At 35.5% G+C, this 7688-nt stretch overlaps 1 long non-coding RNA gene across 3 annotated transcripts; it reads right to left on the bottom strand.

Annotated features, from left to right (window-relative positions):
• Positions 1-431: 431 nt before the first annotated feature.
• Positions 432-6756, bottom strand: LOC116419843. 3 transcript variants are annotated; one of them, XR_004230166.1, is made up of 3 exons: positions 5876-6756; positions 5604-5743; positions 432-700 (listed from the first exon to the last, which is right to left on the bottom strand). It is a non-coding gene; the product is annotated as an uncharacterized LOC116419843 (long non-coding RNA). The 3 variants fall into 3 exon arrangements; XR_004230164.1 differs by having other exon boundaries at positions 5931-6754; XR_004230165.1 differs by lacking the exon at positions 432-700 and adding an exon at positions 989-1625 and having other exon boundaries at positions 5931-6754.
• Positions 6757-7688: the final 932 nt, after the last annotated feature.

Below are 7688 nucleotides of genomic sequence, written 5' to 3'. Positions count from 1 at the left end.
ACTAGTGGTTTGTCCATAATATAAATGTTAAGATATAATATAAATGTTAATATAAATATAAATAAATAAGATATAATATAAATGTTAATTTATTTTTTCTCTTTAGATTTTACTAATGAAAATACCTGTGAGTCATTGATTTGGCCATTTGGTTTTGGTGCCTTATGACAATATGTATCTTGTCAGCTTTTTTAAGGAGTTAATAGGGGACATAAATTATAGGGACATATATTACAGAGATCTCTTCTCACAATTTTCCCCATCATGATTTTGATATATCATAGGTTGGCATAAGAAATTAAGTGGGAATTTGAGGGAGTTTTGTAGAAACAAGAAAGCCAATAGACAGCATAGAATCTATGACCAAATACTTAATTCAGATTTTATAATAAGGTGTTGAAACACTCCATAAAAGAAAAAGCAAAGTCAAACATTTTCTCTGGTACAAAGGGAGAGCCAAAAATTTATTCAGTTTTTCCAGATTGTGAGTGATGCTGTAGCCTTAGCCTCTGTGATGTACCAGGGATTACTAGGGGACACACATTTCTGCTCTCCCATTTACATGATATACCTTATTTCACTTCTGAAGAGCCCCACGTGAGAACAGTTGATTGAGGTTGCATTATCAGTGGACGCTGTAGTGATGCTTTCATTTTTATGAAGCAATGATGATTTTCTTCCCTGCCTTTGGTTTATATTGCTACCAGGGAGAAATACAGTAAAAAAAGATAAATAACTCATCACTTTCCTGTCAAATATGCTCTCTCTGTCAGGTGTAAAGTCCCTTGGTATAAGGACATAAATGGGAGCAGGCAGAAATTGGAAAACATTTCAGAGTAGTTTGTTGTTCCCTCTAACGCCTACTCCCATTGACTATTTTCTCATGAGTTTTGCCCTTTGAGACATAAAGGTTTATGGAAAGCAATGCACCTCTCTTTTCCAATATATTTGAATATATTGTTATTTTTCTAAATTAAATTTTTTTATTATTGGTGATATTCAATTAGCTTTGACAATAACACCTGTTGGCATTTGCTTGATAAATATCAATGGGGCAAGGTTTTGGTAGAAAATTTCTATTTATTAATTTCCACTGGATCAGGTTTCTTGGCCCATGATTCTAAGTGATGTCATTATGACTTGGGACTAGTGTATTCGCCAGCCAAAAGCCAGAAAACAGAAGAGAATCACTTAATATGTTTAATAGCTTTGGTTATTTGTTTTAAACCAGCCTGCATGTCTCCCCTACCTTCCTGAGTGACCTATAATTTTGATTCTTTGGAAATCTGGCATTCTGTGATTCATAATCAGACAGTATCACCTGAAAAACATTGATGTTTTAAAAAATAGGTCTTTATTTCAGGGTGAAGTTGGGGTTATTGAAAATGGTATGCAGTTTCCAAAACATAATTTATCTTGCAGTATTCTTCTCATCCAATTCTGGGCCTAGATCATAGCCATTTACATTGTCTCAGATATAAGTATTGATGGACCAGGTCAATGGACTGTCAACTTCACTCCATGTCATAATCTGGAGATAGACACTATTCTTTCACTGCTTTTATTTCCTTTTCAAATTTGTGTGGATTATTAGGTCGAGTACGCTGTAGCAGGTATTGTTCTCACTTGGAAAGGAAAAGGAACAAGCATTTATTATGTGTTTCTTATAAGCCAGGCTGTGCTAAGCCTTTTACAAATAATACTTAGTTGGTCCTCACATCTACCCTGTGAGGCAGATGCTGTTAAAATCCCCCTTTTAAAGCTGAAGAAAATGAATTGGGTTACGTGACTTGCCAGGGTCCCACAGACAGTAAGTATCTGAGGCTAAAATGACTTGATAAGTCTATACAATGTTATGCTAAGGAGAGCAGTGAAAGATCTCATTCTCTAGAAGTAATCTGATTTCCATTTGTACCTGGCATTAGGCACGGTCAAGTGTTGAGGGGGTTGTCAAATGAGTTAGTTCTTTTAATTCTTTTAAGAAAATGTGAATTATTTTTAACATATGGATAGCAAACACCTTGTCGGAAGAGAATTTGAAAGATGATCAATTATTTGGAAAAGTTGTCATCCAAGAGATAGCTTGGATGGAAGTAGGGCAAAGGATGAAAGAGAACAAAATTGTTCAGCCTCCAATATATAAGGTGGACTCTCTTGTTGAGTATTTACAGATGACATGGACAAAAGTCACACGGGATAAGGTAGGGAGGGATTGTGACATTCACTGTTGCCAAATATGCCAATTATCCACCCTGATAAGGTCATAGATTCACTGAAATGTTAAAGTAATCCCTGTCGTCTGCCTAAGCTACCCGACCCCGTGCAATTCTAGGCCTTCTTCAATGTTGTATGTTCTTGCTAAAAACTTTTCTTTTTGAAAACAATTTTGGAGTATCCTCATCTGAATATTTCTAATTCTAGATTTCTCAGAAACTTGGAACAGGCTAATTGTATCTAAAAAGATTCCTCAAACCTTATTGCTGCTCCTTCTCTGCTTGGAATATAATCAAAAATATAGTCCTGACCAAGAAAATGTTTAATCAAAGCTTTCTGTTTTTCTGATTTGGGGTACAGATATTAGGTAGTGGTTGTATTTTTTGGTTTTTGTTTTGGCATATTGAATGCTTTCCTATTCCAAATTGTATATTAGAAGAACTGAAATTAGATGTGTAGACTTTCAGAGATGGAAGGGATCCTAGAAATCACCTAATCTAATAGCTTTATCTTTAACTGAGGCTAATAAAATAGATCAATATAGCTTGCCCAAGATTATATGACCAGAAAGTGACAGATTTGACACTGGAACCTTGCTCTCCTTCCCCGTATTCCATATTGTCTATCCTACAGTTATGTTTATACTAGATAATTTCTGGTCTTGGTTTGCACCTAAAAATTACCTGTCTCAGCTATTTCATTTCCTGGCTTGAAAGGCAGAGAAATTTTCAAGTTAATAATATTTTGGCTATGTTTTTCACTTTGACATTTTACTTATATGCAATATAGGAAACATGTGTTTCTCCTTTTTTTCTGGCTCTGTCTCAAAGGACTCCTATGTTACAAATAGTACTCAGTTAGAATGCTTCTTACTGCTACTTCCATTTGGACACAATGGAAACATTGCCAAAGAAGCTTTCTCCCTTTTAAATGTTCATAAAGATGCATATTATATTATGTAGACCATGGAATTACATGTCATCTCTTTAGCCGTGTTCCTGTTTGGCCTTCATTTATAATTGATTCCATGTGCTAAATAGAAAATATGCTAACAGCTCTCTTGGGATCATTAAATTAACCTTAACAAGGTGACTAAGGGGGCATGGAGAGACACTTGTTTTAGAGCTATGGGAATTTGGAGTCATTCTTCATTAAGAACATTCCCTCCTTGGTCAAAACGGTTTCCTTCTGTGTGAGATTTCAAACTTCTTTGTCATGCAAAAGCCAAAATTCTATCATTGTGAACATCTTTAATGTCTTTATATGATTAGGTCTATGGACCAGAGCAGAAATTTCTAACCTTTATTGTGTCATGAACTCTGTTGAATTTATGGATCCTTACACAGAATAATGTTTGTTATTTCAGTTATAATTGGAGATGATAAATTTCAAATTACTAAAAATTAAGATGTATTCTCCGTCCTCTTCCCATGAAATCTATCCATGGACTACTTGGGGTCCATGAACCTCAGGGTCTATCCTAAAAGATCAAACACTTGATAATCTGGTGACAACTAAGTCAATTTAGTTCAAGAAGCATTTTATTGTGTACTATTAGGCACAAGGGCAGCTGGATGGCACAGTCAATAGAACACTGAGCTGGAATCAGGAAGACCCAAGTTCAAATATGGCCTCAGACAACTTACTGTATGACCCTGGACAAGTCACTTGTTTTGACATATTGAATGTTTTTCTATTCCAAATTATATACAGAAAAAAGAACTGAAATTAGGTGTTTAGACTCTGCCTCAGTTTCTTAATCTGTAAAATAAACTGAATGGCAAATCACACTAATATCTGTGCCAAGAAAACCCAAATAGGATTACAAAAAGTCTGGAATAACTAAACAGCAAAATTATGGGTAAGGCACTGTTCTTTGAAGATAAAATCACATAGAATAAAAGCCTCACAACCATATAAACTCAGTTGATGTTTTCATTCAAATAAGTATTTATTGATCCCTAAATATGTTTAAGAAATTACTTGATTACTAATTACTACATGGATAGTGATAATCCTTGCCTTGAGAATCTTAGGGCCTAATAGTAGGATCAGACAAGTAAATATATGTATCAAATGTGACTTGACTGGGAGGTTTTCCCTTAGCCTGGGGAGTGGCTGGTTCTGCATCCAGATCTGGCAGGACAGGGAGCAGCAGGGGAAGCTATGGTCTGGGGTCTTTAAGCAAAAGAGAAAAGTTTATATAGATATTATGCTGTTCTATGTCCTGTATAGAGAAGAAACTATCTACATTAAAATGACTAGAGTGAAGCAGCTTTGATAATTATCTATTTAGCTGAAAATGATATTATAGCTATGCTAGTTTGTCATTTTTGTTTTTGCATATGTCTTGATTTATTTGTATATGTTTTTTAAAGTAGGAGTTGACTTATTCCTAACAGATGTGTAGAAAAGTCAAAAATGAGAGTCCTATAAGGGTCTAAGAATCATAGATACAGAACTGGGTAGAATATTTTTTTCCTTCTCTATAAAAGGAGAAGGATGGATGAAATGTTGTCTAAGGTTCTTAATATCCTGAAACAATTCATCTAGCTCCATCCATACACATGATATTCCTGAGAAGGGACTATATTATTTCTGATGGGGAAGGACACTGCTATTGCCAGCTAAATGACACATGAGAAGCAAGCCAGCCGAGCTAAAACTTCAAGGCACTCCAAGGGAAAGATAGGTTACTTAATGTCAGGCAAGTCAGATCATAGTGGCCATCATCACCTTTTTCTCAGACCCTGATAAAGGTAATACATAAAGGACCTTAGGATTTCCCTTAGGGCCCTTCTTTCCTTAGAAGCCATGGATATTACTGAAAGCCCAGAAAGCAAAAAAAAATTGACCAGCAAAATTTTTGGCTTTGCCAAATAGTTCAACATCAAAAACTGATGAGATCTTATTAATGGCAAAGATGCTGAAGGAGGTTATTATCATTTGCTTTGCTGTTGCATCAAAAGGACCACAGGAAATTTCCCTCTGGCTTGTAGCTAAAATCTCCTATATTAAAATATGAGCTTCTTAAAAACAGGGATTGTCTTATTTTTCTGTTTGAACTATTATCCAGTGTTTTGTAAATAGTAAAAATTGAACGATATGTTTTCATTGTTTTTTTGATGACTTTCACCAGAAGGGATAAAGATAGGGATATGGATGGGAAACTCACCACTTAGAGAGTAGCCCACTTTGAGAAAAGAGCTATAGACTGTGACTGACTTATATTGTGACTGAGATTAATTATGATGATGAAATAAAGGCAGGTTATCAAGTCAGGGAGTTACTGATCATTTCCACACTAAGCTCCCCTTTGCTAGCAACTCTGTAATAATTGAGTCCCTTAGAAAAAAAAGAAACTAACTTGAGAAATACTCTCAACTTACCTTGATTGCTCAGGTTTAATTACTCCCAAATCCTCCTAAGATTTTCTTTCAGTTATTTTCTTCCCCATACTTCAGCCTCAGTTGCTCTTTTAGAAGTGAAGGTCCTCCAGCTTAGTGGTGCAGTGGATAAGGTGCCAGGCCTAAAGTCAGGAAAACCTGAGTTCAAATCCAGCCTCAGATAACTACTAGCTGTGAGGACTCTGGACAAGTCACTTATTGCTTTTTTGCCTCAAAAATGATTTTAAAAAGGGAATGGCAAATTACTCCCGTACCTTTGCATCCCAACGACAAAGGGTCCTCCTGTAAATGTTGATGTTATGTAGTTACCTTTTAGTCACAGGAAAGGATTCTCTCTCCCAACTTGGTCACTGAGTATTTGTTGAGATCTCTCTCCCTAATTTTGGCCTAATTTCTTTATCTTTGTTATCAGCACAAATCTTCACTTGTGTACCCATTCTTCTTACAGTAAGTCAACCAACTAAAGAACCAGAATTTGTTAAAAATATTTAATATGATCCAGGACTGAGATACAATGAAAGGCAAAAACATGATCCCTGAGTTCAAAAAAGCTGCATTCTAATGAAGAGAACATGTAAAAAAAACATCCATTCAAGAGATAAATGTAACATGTATGAGATAAAGAGAAATAGTGCATGAAGAAAAAGGGATTTTCTGCAGAAAACGGGATTTGAATGGAGTCTTGAAGATACTAGAGAAGCCAGGAGAAGGAAGGGAATGGGGAGGACATTCCAGACATGGTGGCAGTTCGTGAAAAGGTCCTGTCTGAGATAAAGAATATTGTCTGAGAAAAATAGCAAGACACATTAGAGAGTCCATGAAGGGTAGCAAAATGCAAAAAAGATTGGAAAGATAAGAAGGAATCAGAAAAATCAAACAGAGGATCCCTTTCCTCCTATTAAAGTAGATTCATCTTTGTAGACCTTTATGGGTGGTGTATCCTCCAAGTTATAACTCAAAAATGTGTGTATGTATGCCTGTGTATGTAAATGTAACTACTCATATGCACATGTGTTTGGGGGAATAGGAAGAGAAATTGCTAATTATTGTTAGATTTCCTTTCTACATTGCTAAATTCTTCCTCTGTCTACCCACTGGTCCTATTTCTTCCCTTTGAACCAAGCAAAACAAAACTCTTTCCTTTTCTACATGGCTTTTATTGTTAAGTCATTTCCAGTCATATTTGAGTCTTTGTGACACCATTTTTGTTTGTTTATTTGTTTTTGGTAAATATACTGGAGTGGTTTGCCATTTACAACTCCATTTTACAGATAAGGAAACAGGGTTAAGTGACTTGCCTAGGGTTACATAACTACTAAGTGTCTGAGTTTGGATTTGAACTTGGGACTTCCTGGCTCCAGGTCTATTGCTCTTATTCACAGAGTCATCTCACTGCCACTAATCAGGCATTAATGTGCCTTTCTCTTAGATCTTTCCAAACTTGTCATTTTGCTTTTTTTTTTTTTTGCCAAAGTCTACATAATGGCTATGAGGTAGAATCTCACAGTAGTTTTACTTTGCCAATTATTAGTTATTTGGACCAAATTTTATCTGACCATCAATAGCTTGGATTTCCTTCCTTTTGTGTGTGTGTATGTGTGAGGCATTTGGGGGTAAGTGACATACCTAGGGTCACACAACTACTAAGTCTAAAGTATGGTAGGATTTGAACTCAGGGCCAGTGGTATATCCACTGTGCCATGTAACTGCCCTTTGGATTTCCTTCTTTAAAAAAAATCTGCCTATTTATATATTGTGACCACTTATCAATTAAGGAATGCCTCAATATTGCCATTAATTTCAATTTACTTCTTATGCATCTTGAAAATGAGAACCTCATCAGAGAAACTTACAACAAAGATAACACTTTATAAGCAAATTTATTTTGGTAACATTTTCAGTTTTTTAAAAAGATCATATTTACTCAGGCTACCTATCCATGGGCACTTACTATTTATTTAGGTCTGCCTTTGTCTCTCATCTATCTCTTTTTGGTAAAGATTGTTTTGCAGTTGTGTCCATGTATGTATTATAGTAGATAATTCCTAAGTATTATGTAGCTCTGTA

The sequence above is a fragment of the Sarcophilus harrisii genome, chromosome 6 (assembly GCF_902635505.1).
Source record: "Sarcophilus harrisii chromosome 6, mSarHar1.11, whole genome shotgun sequence".
Taxonomy (NCBI): domain Eukaryota; kingdom Metazoa; phylum Chordata; class Mammalia; order Dasyuromorphia; family Dasyuridae; genus Sarcophilus; species Sarcophilus harrisii.
The sequence above is the reverse complement of the archived record's forward strand: the minus strand, read 5'-3'. Positions and strand labels throughout refer to the sequence as shown.